The sequence below is a fragment of the Sturnira hondurensis genome, unplaced genomic scaffold (assembly GCF_014824575.4).
Source record: "Sturnira hondurensis isolate 20B ecotype Veracruz unplaced genomic scaffold, ASM1482457v3 Scaffold0004136, whole genome shotgun sequence".
NCBI lineage: Eukaryota > Metazoa > Chordata > Mammalia > Chiroptera > Phyllostomidae > Sturnira > Sturnira hondurensis.
Genome location: NW_028076767.1, coordinates 43,614,974 through 43,626,280, shown reverse-complemented (window position 1 = coordinate 43,626,280; position 11,307 = coordinate 43,614,974).

Here is an 11,307-nt window from a genome sequence, read left to right as displayed (position 1 = left end):
GTGCCCATGATGCCCTAGCCCCTCTGAGGCAGCTCTGTTTTATGGACTACATGCTACCTGTATCTCAGCCACAACTGATTGGATGAGGGTGGGAGAGAACATGTCACCCACATACACCCTCACCAAGCTGGTAAGCCAGCCTGGCATGGAAAGAAGATGTCTTTCCATTTCACTTCAGATTGAGAAATAAGTGTAACAGGGTGCAGCCGAAGGGGGATCCAAATAGGAATTTGTAATGGGGTCAAGAACCCAGGGTGTCCAAGAAATGTTAGAGGAAAACATATATAAGATGTCCTCACCCCCACCAGTCTGAGCTGGGGGATGGGACACTTGGAGCAGGGCCATTGAGAGCTGTTTTGCATAGCAACAGCTTTGCAGATAACCTGTGCCATGGTCATTTAACATATCTACAACCTTTAACAGGTTTTATAAGTATGTTAAGTAGCGGTGGCTACTTAGCACAGCTGTGGCCATGCTTTGATCCAGGGGGATGAGAGTGACTTCAACCCAGGATGCAACTGGGAAGCAACTCCCCCTGGTTTACAGAGCCTGCGTGAGAACTTGGCTCCATTGCATGGGGCCATGCCTACCCGGACTTACTATGGCAGCCCAGTAAAGCTGAAAGAATACAGGAATGCTGGCAGGTGTAACTAATTGTGGGAGGAGTCGGAAATGGGGCTTCAGAGGAAGATTGTTGCGGGGATTTAAACTCAGACATGGCAGCCATGACAGGCAGGACTGTGAGGCTGTGGCAGGAGAGAGGAATCACCACTCGGCTTGGGCAGAGGTTGGGACCACACGGCTTTGGGGTGCTCCCCTTTTGCCGCATGGCTTAGGAAGCAGGAGAGACTTTGCCTGGAAGAAAAGGGGTGAAAGGATTCTTACTGCTGGGCCGTGAGAAGGTGCCACCTGGCTTTGGATTAACTGAAGACTGTGGCGGCAACACAGCTGGTGGTGCCGGGAGCCTGAATCATGGACTTCTACTTCTTTTCCTGAGATACAGTACCCCAGACTGGGCAGAGGGAGAAGGGAGGACTGTGTGTGTCTGTGAGTATTCTAAAGGACTTTAGTATTTTAATGAAGACATGAAGTCATTACTCTAAGTCTGTATAACTTTTAGATAAATAATTCCTTTCCTTTTCACCAATCTCTGGCACTGAGAGATGTCTTTCCTCTGGCAGTGGACAAAGTGAACCTAAGTAGGTAGGGGGGACCCCTGGAAAGAAGAGGGGTACTTTTGGTAATAGTATATTATTTCCCCCCCCCCCCCCCACACACACACACACACACCTGGTCTGTTCTGTAACATAAGGATTTCAGAGGAATTTGGTTCGCTCTCTTCTGGGAACTTGAATGGGGAAAGACTTCAAGAATGAGTTAGTGAGAACAGAAGCTAGATGAATGCCTGGAGATAGGAGCCATGAGGGAGAGTCTAAACTAGGGATCAAAAATCCATCTCTAAAAAGCCAAATAGGTTTTGTGAACCACACGGTTTCTGCTGCAACTACTCAACCCTGCCTTTGCAGCTAAAAGAGGCCACAGACAACAGCAAACGAATGAGTATGACCGTGTTCCCATAAAGCTGTGTTTGTGAAAACCGTGGCAGGCCACATTGGGCTCACAGGCCAAAGTTTGCCAGTCCCTGGCCTGGACTGTGAGGTTTGGCCATGACACTTCATGGCAGACTGAAGTGATGAGAAATCAAGAACCAGGTGGTAAAGAGAAACTATGATGGTAGAGAGGAAGAACTGGTAGCTGGTGACAGGAAACAAGAGAACAGTGTAGCAGTGCTGGGCAGGGTGGCCGACTCACATTGGTGGCGGGCACTGGAGTGAAGATCCACGGAATCCTGCTGAGGAGTCCTCAGGGCTGGGAGATCCCTGTCTCCTCTTTGACCCTAAACAAGACTCAGTGATTGAAATGCCATTAACGCTGCTTTGTGAACAAGGGAACTCAGGTTCAGAGGGGTCGAGGGTTTGCCCAAGTTCCCAGCTGTAAGCAGCAGTCAAAGCAGACACCCAGCTCCACTGACTCTTAAATTCAGGACACTCCCCACTTCAAGCCAACACTTCAGTGCCCTTGGAAGTGCTGCCTAGCAAACCACACCCTGTGATCCGAAGAGCAAAGATTGCTTTTGTAAGATAAGCAACCATCTGTTTATTCTTAAATTTTAAACATCTTTAATAAGACATATAATCTGGGCTTTAAATGGAAGTTTTGGTACCAAATCTCCTCTGCAGTATCTCCAAAGACGGCCATCAGCAGTTCCCTTCTCCGGCCGTGCACCCTCATAGTGGGGGGTGGCGTCTCTGTCCTCTTTCGAGGAATCTGGCCTGGCCTCTTGGCTTCCTTTAAGCGATGGAATGTAGGAGTGACACCCTGAGAGTCTTCCCACACCATAAGAGAACTTGCAGATTCGGTTTCCTCCTCGGTCTAGCCATTATGCTGTTGAGGAAGTCCAGAGAAGGCCACTTGAAGAAAGACAGTGAGAAATAATGAGTGGTCATTATTTTAGACCACTGTGTTTTGAGGTGGTTTGTTAGGCAGCAAATAATCTGGCACACAATTCTTATTTAAAAGATGAAAATGAGTGCAGACTAAATAGGAAGTTTTTTCCAGGGTATTTCTGCAGGACTTATTACATTGTCCTGAGGGCATGTGGGGTTTTTTTTCTTTGTTGAAAAAGAAGTTTGGAAAACACAGAGTTAAACGATCTTTTCAATGTATGACTTTGCATATACCTTTTCCCCCATATCTTATTAACGAACATTCTCAAACATATAGAAAAGCTGAAAAAATTAGAATGAACATGCACACACTTGCCACCTAGAGTCTGTCATTAGCAATTTGTTATATTTGTTTTATCACACTTCTATCCATTTCTTGATTCATCAAATACTCCTTAAGTTTCTGATACACTTCAAAATGTTGCAAACCTTTGAATTTAGTGTGCTTGAACATTTTTTACTTTGTTCAATATCCTAGAAAAGACCATTCGACAGGGTATTGTTAAAGATGTCATATATGATCTTCATTAGGTTGTGGAGTTTTAATTAGCTAAAGTTTTTTTTTTTTAATTCATGAATGAAATTATTAAATTGTGTCAAATGATTTTTCTGCATCTACTGATATAATTATATTGGTTTTTCTGCTTGATTCTGTGAACAGGGGAGTAGGTTGATGGATGTCTGAATATGAAACCAGCCTGGCGCTCCTGGGACTCACCGCTCGAGGCCATGACTCACTGCCCTTTTGCACACGTGCTGCTGTGGTGGGTTGGCTGACTTCATTGTGGATTTTTGTTTCTTTGCCCACAGAGCTATGGGTTTGAAATTTCCTTTTCTGTAATAGTTTTGTCAGGTTTTACTAGCAGGCAAAGCTCCCCTCACAAAAAGTTGTTGGGACGTGTTTCCTCCTCTATTTTCTAACAAAATTTAATACTGCCATTATTTCTTCTTGAAGTTTGATAGACTTGTCATTTAATCATCTCGACCTACAGAAGTGGAGCAGGGAAATCGTCTGGACCCCCGAGTTTTCTTTATGGGGAAGGTTTGGTAATGTTTTTGATAATGATTTAAAAGTTATAGAGATATTTTTTAAAAGTTTAAAAAACTAATTTCTTTAAAAGTTATAGAGATATTCAGATAATCTGTTTCTTCTTGTGTTAGTTTTGGCATATTGTATTTTTCAAAGAATGTGTTTCAACTAAGTGGCTTTGGAGAAACCAGGGCCTTCCGCCAGCAAAAAAAAAAAAAAAGGTAAACACAGAAACTTATTCTGTGCCATTCCTGTCTTTCAAATGACTGTTCTACTCTAATTTCTTTTTTCCAGTGTCTTCAGGTAGTTTTTTAAAATATTTCTTTCAGAATTATGGGTTATTAACTGTGAAGGGTTTGTCCAATATAAGCCACTCTTCTCTTACTGGAAGCCAGAACTTGCATCTTCGAGATATAGAATATGATACTAATTTATTTTGACCAGAGAGGTTTTTTTCAATGGAACAGCTACAGAATGATGGCTTTGCTTTGGAAACCCTGATCAAAAGGCAGCCTCTCTCAAGGTGCTCTTAACAACTCCTCACCAGGTATAGAACTTCCCTATTATCCACTTAGATTTTCTGCTCACTTAATTAAATGCTGTACAAAACAGACTAGCTTTAAACACCTTGCAAAATCCCCAGGCAAGGGAAGCAAAAGAAAAAAATAAACATATGGGACTACATCAAACTAAAAAGTTTTGCACAGCAAATGAAATCACTAACAAAATAAGCTGAATGGAAGAACATATTCACTCCTATATCTGGTAAGAGGCTAATATTCAGAATTTATAAAGAACTTATAAAAGTCAACACCCAAAAAACCCAAATCATACAATTTTAAAAAATGGGCAAAGGCCCTGATTAGACACTTCTCCAAAGAGGACATACAGAGGACCAATAGACATATGAAAAGATGCTCAGTGTCACTAATCATCAGAGAAATGCAAATTAAAACCACAATGAGGTAACACCTCACACCTGTCAGAATGGCTGTCATCAGTAAATCGACAAACAACAAGTGCTACCCACAGATTCTTTGGTGTTTCTCCCGACAAAAAAGCAGAGCCTGGGATGTCCGGCCAAGATGGAGGCGTAAGTGAAAACACTGTGCCTCCTTGCACAACCAAGTTTAAAGACAACAAAGTTTTAGTAACAAAAACGCAACCAAAACACAGAAAATTGAACCGTAAGGAGGTCCAATAACAACAAACCATTCATCCCGACCAGGTTGAGGTGCCAGGAGAAGCTCCCAGGTGCACAGAGAGTTTGTTGGAGAGACCCACAGGATCCTGGAGGGTACACAGGCCCACACACCTGGGAGCCGGCACCAGGGGGGCCTGGTTTGCTTGCCAGAAGCAGCAGAGGGGACTGAAATTCAAGAGAAAGAGCGTGGAACAAACGCCACTGCTCCCTCTCTGATCCTGCCCCCACATACAGCATCACAACCCAGGGACCTGGGTTGCCCCGCCATGGTGAACACTTAAGGATTCGCCCCTCATACATAACAGGTACGAACAGACCAAAACATTATGGCTCAAGAACAGCTCAAGGTCCCAGAGCCTATAATTCTAAGTGACCAAGAAATAGCCAACCTTTCAGATGCACAGTTCAAAACACTGATGATCAGGATGCTCACAGAACTGGTTGATTTTAGTCACAAATTAGAGGAACATATGAAGGCTAAACTAATTGAAATTAAGGGAAATGCACAGGAAACCAATAGTGATGGAAAGGAAAGAGGGATTCAAATCAATGGAGTAGACCAGAAGGAAGAAAAAGAATGACCAAACAGAAAAGAATGAAGAAATAAGAGTTCAAAAAAAATGAGGAGAAGCTTAGGAACTCCCAGGACATCTTTAAACATTCCAACATCCAAATTATAGTACCAGAAGGGGAGGAGGAAGAGCAACAAGTGGAAAACTTATTTGAACAAAATATAAAGGAGAACTTCTCCAATCTGGAAAAAGCCAATACACTTCCAGGAAATCCAGGAAGCTCAGAGAGTCCCAAAGAAGGTGGACCCAAGAAGGAACACACCAAGGCACATCATAATTACACTAGCCGAGATTAAAATGAAGGAGAGAATCCTAGAAGCAGCAAGAGATAAGGGGACAGTCAGCTACAAAGGAGTTCCCATCAGACTGTCAGCTGATTTCTCAAAAGAGATCTTACGGGCAAGAAGGGTCTGGAAAGAAGTATTCCAAGTCATGAAATTCAAAGACCTACATCCAAGATTGCTCTATCCAGCAAAGCTTTCATTTAGAATGGAAGGGCAGATAAAGTGCTTCTCAGATAAGGTCAAATTCAAGGAGTTCATCATCACCAAGCCCTTATTATATGAAATGTTAAAGGGACGTCTCTAAGAAAAAGAAGATAAACAATAGGAACAGTGAAAGGACAGCAAACTCACAGTCATTAACAACCACACCTAAAACAAAAGCAAACTAAGAGGACAGCTAGATCAGGAGCAGAGCCATAGAAATGGAGATCACATGGAGGGTTAGCAACAGGGGAGTGGGAGGAGGAGAAGAGGGGAGAAGGTACAGAGAATAAGTAGCATAGATGGTGGGGAGAAAATAGACAGGGGGGAGGGCAAGAATAGTATGGGAAATGCAGAATCTAAAGAACTTGTGACACAGGGGCATAAACTAAAGGGGGGGAATGTGGGTGGGAGGGGGTGTGCAGGGTGGAGGGGAATGAAGGAGGGGGAAATGGGACAACTGTAATGGCATAATCAATAAAATATATATATATTTTAAAAGCAGAGCCTGACTCCCCTTCCCTGGAACAGTGGTTAGCTGGCTGTAGTTACCTGCTTTCCGACTAACAGAACACAGCAGAGGTGATGCTGTGTGACTTCTCAGACAAGATCTCAAAAGAGAACACAGCTGTCGATGGGTTTCATTCTCTCTTGGGTGTTTGCCTTGAGAATCCAGCCAGCATTTTGGGAGGAAGCCAGCAGCTGCATGGGCAACCCCCGCTGAGGTCCTGGTTCACAGCCAACACCAACCAGCAAGCCGTGAGTATGGGAGCTTTCAGATGGCCGCAGCCACCCCAGGGGATGCCCCACGGAGCTGAGGCAAACGGTACTTGCCAAGCTCTTCCCATGTTACAAATTCATCAGAAAAATAAATGCAGCCATTGCTTTAAGGCACTACATTTTGTGGTGCTTTTTATGCAGCCACAGATAACCAGTTGTTGCTATGCAAATGTCTACCAGAAATACCCATATATCTAAATAAAATCTGTAACAGTTACAACAGTTTACGCATTATAAATTAGTTACTTTATGGCCCCCAGCTTTATCGCTTACTGGCTCTGGGTCATTCAGTGAGTCAGTCTCCTGAGCTTCGGCTGCTGCAGCTGCAAGATATAGATAGAAATACTTGGCTTTAAAATATATCACTTGTGAAGATTATGTCACAACAAGGAAAATGATGATATATTGACAGTTATAAAACTAGACCCAAAAGATTACAAGTGTAAAAATGTGAGGATATGAGGACAGATGAATTAGATTCATAAGTGAAAAGTAATCTTTCCTTCCATTCTCCAAATTTCTGTAAGATTGTTTACTTTAATAATAATAGGAAAGTAAGTTTAAAATCCTATTGTGTCCTTCCAGCTCAAACCCAGTGAGTGGGGGGGGGGGGGGTGGTGGCTTCTTCTCACTGACCGCCCCCTGCTGGCTGAAGAAGGTAGTGGCTTGGACCTGAACAGCGTCCTGTTGCTTGGTGTCTGGGGGTCAACTGAGGATCAACTCCAAAACTCGGACTTCCTGCCTCCCCAGCCAGCGCAGCGTTCCCTCACACTATAGCTTCGAAAGGCTAGTTAGTTCTCTCCTATACATGCTAACCCTTAACATCAATGTCACGTTGAATCCCCATTAAATAACCAGAAGCCTCAGCTACCTGAGCTTAGAGGCCATGTCATCCACGGGCCAGGGGTCGGTCCACAGGCACAGGTTGGAAACCTGCCACCACCACACACTGTCTGGGGCTCTGCGGATGTAAGTAAGGATCGTGAGAGAAGCTCATCCTGGATTACATTTAGGTGGGCCTAAATGCAGTGACCAGTGTCCTTGTGAGAAAGGAAGACACACAGAAAGCCGAAGGCCATGTGAAGTAGGAGGCAGAGATTGGTTTATGTAGCCACAAACCAAGAGTGTCTGGAGCTGCCAGAAGCCAGAGGAAGCAAGGTACAGCTTCTCCTTCAGAGCCTCGGGAGGGGTGTGTGTGTGTGTGGGGGGGGGCAGCACAGCCCCGAGGTCCCCTTGCCTTGGCCTCCAGACCTGAGAACCGGGCGAGGGTGCCTGCCTTTCTGTTGGCTAAGCCGCCAAGAGCGGTCATTCGCTGGGGCAGCCCCACGAAACAGGCGCAGTGGGTGGACCTCACAATCGCAACACCAGGGAAAAAGTCTAGGCACAAAAAGGCAACACTTCAAGTCTTAAAAACATGAAACTGATACTTTATATTGTTTATGGATACACATTTATTGATCATAATATTAAGAAATAAGTGGGGATGATCAACAGGAAACCGAGGGAAGTGACAGGAAGGAAGGACACGCGGCGAGGGGACTCAGAGGGTGTCACCTGCATCCGTGACGTTGCCAAGCGACAGGGTCGAGCATGACCAATATCGCATTTTCCTACCACTGTGTATGGCCTTTTCCACAAGAATTAAATTTAAAATAACATTTTTTTAAAAGAAAGTACTGATAGCATTTTGAAGTGGGGACAGCATTCTTTCTTCCACGCGGAAGGAAAGAATGGGTCGACCTTTCGAATGTCAGCCGAAGCAACATGACTCGGTGCATGTGTAGGCCCCGATCCTTACTTAACAAGCTGATGAAAATCGCTTTGTTAATATGCAGTGTTCTGATGGTGGTTATAAATAATTCCAACAGTAACCTTTTTCATCGGAGAAACACCTGTACAGTGCCGACTCTGATTACTCCCTGTGGATACTGCTTAGCTAAAAATTAATATATCATACTTTCCAGAATGACAGACTGTGGGCCGGAATAAGAGAAAACAGTAATTTATAAGATGGAGTAATTACTGGAGGATCCAGGTACTATTTACTGACTTCTTTGTTCTCAAGCCAACAGAATTATTCAGTCCACCTTCCCAGAGTCCTTTATTAGCCTTAATCTTAGGTTGTCTATCAAAAACAATACTGTCGTGGATTAATAAACGCCACAAACCCGTAATAAACTGCTCAGGCCCTTGGTCTTACAAGGTAATAAGTGAGCTCAGCTGAAGCATTAGCAAAGTGTGACTGATGCCTGGGCTGTAGGGCACGTGCTGCCTTGGCCGGGTGGAGGCCGACCCCCTGGCTGCACCACCTGGAACATCCACGAGGTGGCAGCAACTCCACGGCTACCAACCGGTGTCCTCCCAGGGCAACCGAGGCTGTCCTTCGACCTACTCCTTACAAAAGGGCGGCCCTGGTTTCAAAGTGAATGTGGTTGTTTCTTTTGGTGCTGGGATTTAGAAAACATGGTGACTATTTTTAGTGGAAAGTTATTTGGGTTCAATCCCAACTCATATAAACAATAATTTGATATAAGGTATAGGCAACCTCCCATTCTTATCCCCGCCCTCCCTCTTTCTGGCACACTTCGTGAAATACCTCATTTTAAAAACATACCTAGTTCCCAAAGTGCCACAGGCATGTGAATAATTTTAAATAACAAGACGTACATTTATGTTGTGAAGGTGCCATGGAAACCAACATCTACAATATTCAGAGAAACACTTTTCAACAATTTGCATCTTACAGAGGGAAGAATCATTGGACAGCAGGTAACTTACAGCTGGTTCCCGTGGTCTCTCCCTGTGCGCACTGTTGCTCAAGTCCAGATTCCGCTGGGATGCCCCATCAAGTCTACGCTTTGCTCACTCTGTCGTCCAATGCCCAGACTGGGGAGCTCTGAGCCGTGAGCACCCAAGCTCCCCAAGGGCTGATCACGCAGTGGTCCCCAGCTACTTCTGAGCTGACACCACCTGCTTTTCCACGTAAAGTGAGACTGCCTCACATCCCTCGGATGTAAACGCTCTAAGCGAGCTCTGGAGGTACAAAGAGAAAAGACAGAACCACGAACTAGAAAAATGAACGTAAACGTGGCATACTAGAAAGAATGCTGCCGTGGGCGCCTGAGAACCAGATGCAAGCCCTTTCCCGAGGGCCTATGGGGTCTGTGACGTCTCCTCTGTGGAGTGGACTGAAGAACACCTCTGGTACTGACCGCCGGGTCACTGGGAGACTCAAGTGGAACAACTCATCAGGATGCTCGATAAATGGGTGTTGGATATTGTTAAACAAAATGATGGCAAGAGGACTTCAGAAACCATACTTTAATAAACAACCCCGAATATATAAGCACAGTGCTTCATAACCATAACAATGTGGTAATAATTTTTAGAAATGAGCTAGAAATATGCTTCCATCCATATTGACCAGTGGCCCTAAACTCTGAGGAGCTTTTAAAAATGCCCAGGGCCCAGGGTTTTCGGGGTGGAAAGCTGTCGTCGCTTCTGTGTCGTCCTTTGGTCGGTTTAAGCTCGCTGGGAGATGGTAACAAGCGCTAGGACTGAGCGTCATTATCGAATACACCTATCGCTGAGTCAGAGTAAAAATCAGTGTCTGCTTGAAAAAATTTCTACTATTTATGGCCAGAAATACAGGGTGTGTCTGAATCACTATTGTTTATTATGAAACACACTATTTTCTTCTCTTTGTACAAAATAAATATTGTTTGATGCAGAAAATGTGAACAGTGCAGTAGTACTTGGTGGAGACGAATCCTCAACCCAGGCGTGTGCCCTCACCGGGAATCGAACCAGCAACGTTTCGTCTTGTGGGATGATGCCCAATATCTACTTTCAATAATGTATTTATTCAAGCCACTTCATTTTGGACTTTGCTTTTGAAAGAAACATTTTCTTCTCTTTACTTTTAGTACTTGCTCTAATTTCCAGGTGACTGCAGGCAGCTTATCTTTCAGAATTTGTAATTACATGAAGGAGAAAATTCAAGGTTTTATAGCTGAGACTGGTGACATATCACGAATCCCAGAAGTGAATAAAGCAGACCCCTTCCTTCTATTTATTAATGGAATCTTTCTACTCTGAAATGTAGAGAACATGCTTAGTAATTGGTGGGGGTTCCAGGAAACATGATTTTTTTTTTACCAGAAAAAAATAAATAAACAAGTATCTCACAGTTTGTTTTAACAGAATAAGGTAACCTACCAACTACTTTGAATACTGACAATATGTAGCATTTAAATAACTATGACAAGAGACCAATGCGTATTCATTGCAGAAAATTTGGACAAGTTAAAAAGTATTTTTAAAAATCCTTAAATCCCTTCACCCAGAGATAACCTTTGTTAATAATCTATTGCAAGTGTCCCCAAGTACCTTAGTAAATTACGAATGTCCTCCTTTCCTCTCTGGCTCATAAATCTCCTTCCAGGCAGAAATCTTGTCCAATTTTCCCTCTTCTTATCCGAAGAAGTCGGCATAGTGAATCCGAGACATTTTAAGAACTATTGCCTCCTCACATTCTCCGTATGTTCTATTTGGGGAAAATTATTGTTAAATCGCCTAAAATTTTATGATCTTTATTTTCATAGTGAAATTATTCCACTTGTTTCCACAAGTGGAAATTTAATTGTTTAATGCTTTCTAGTTTTTTCCCAGCCTCCCTCAGCAACCCTTAGTGAGTTGGCAGCCTGCCTGCCGACAAACTAACTATGTT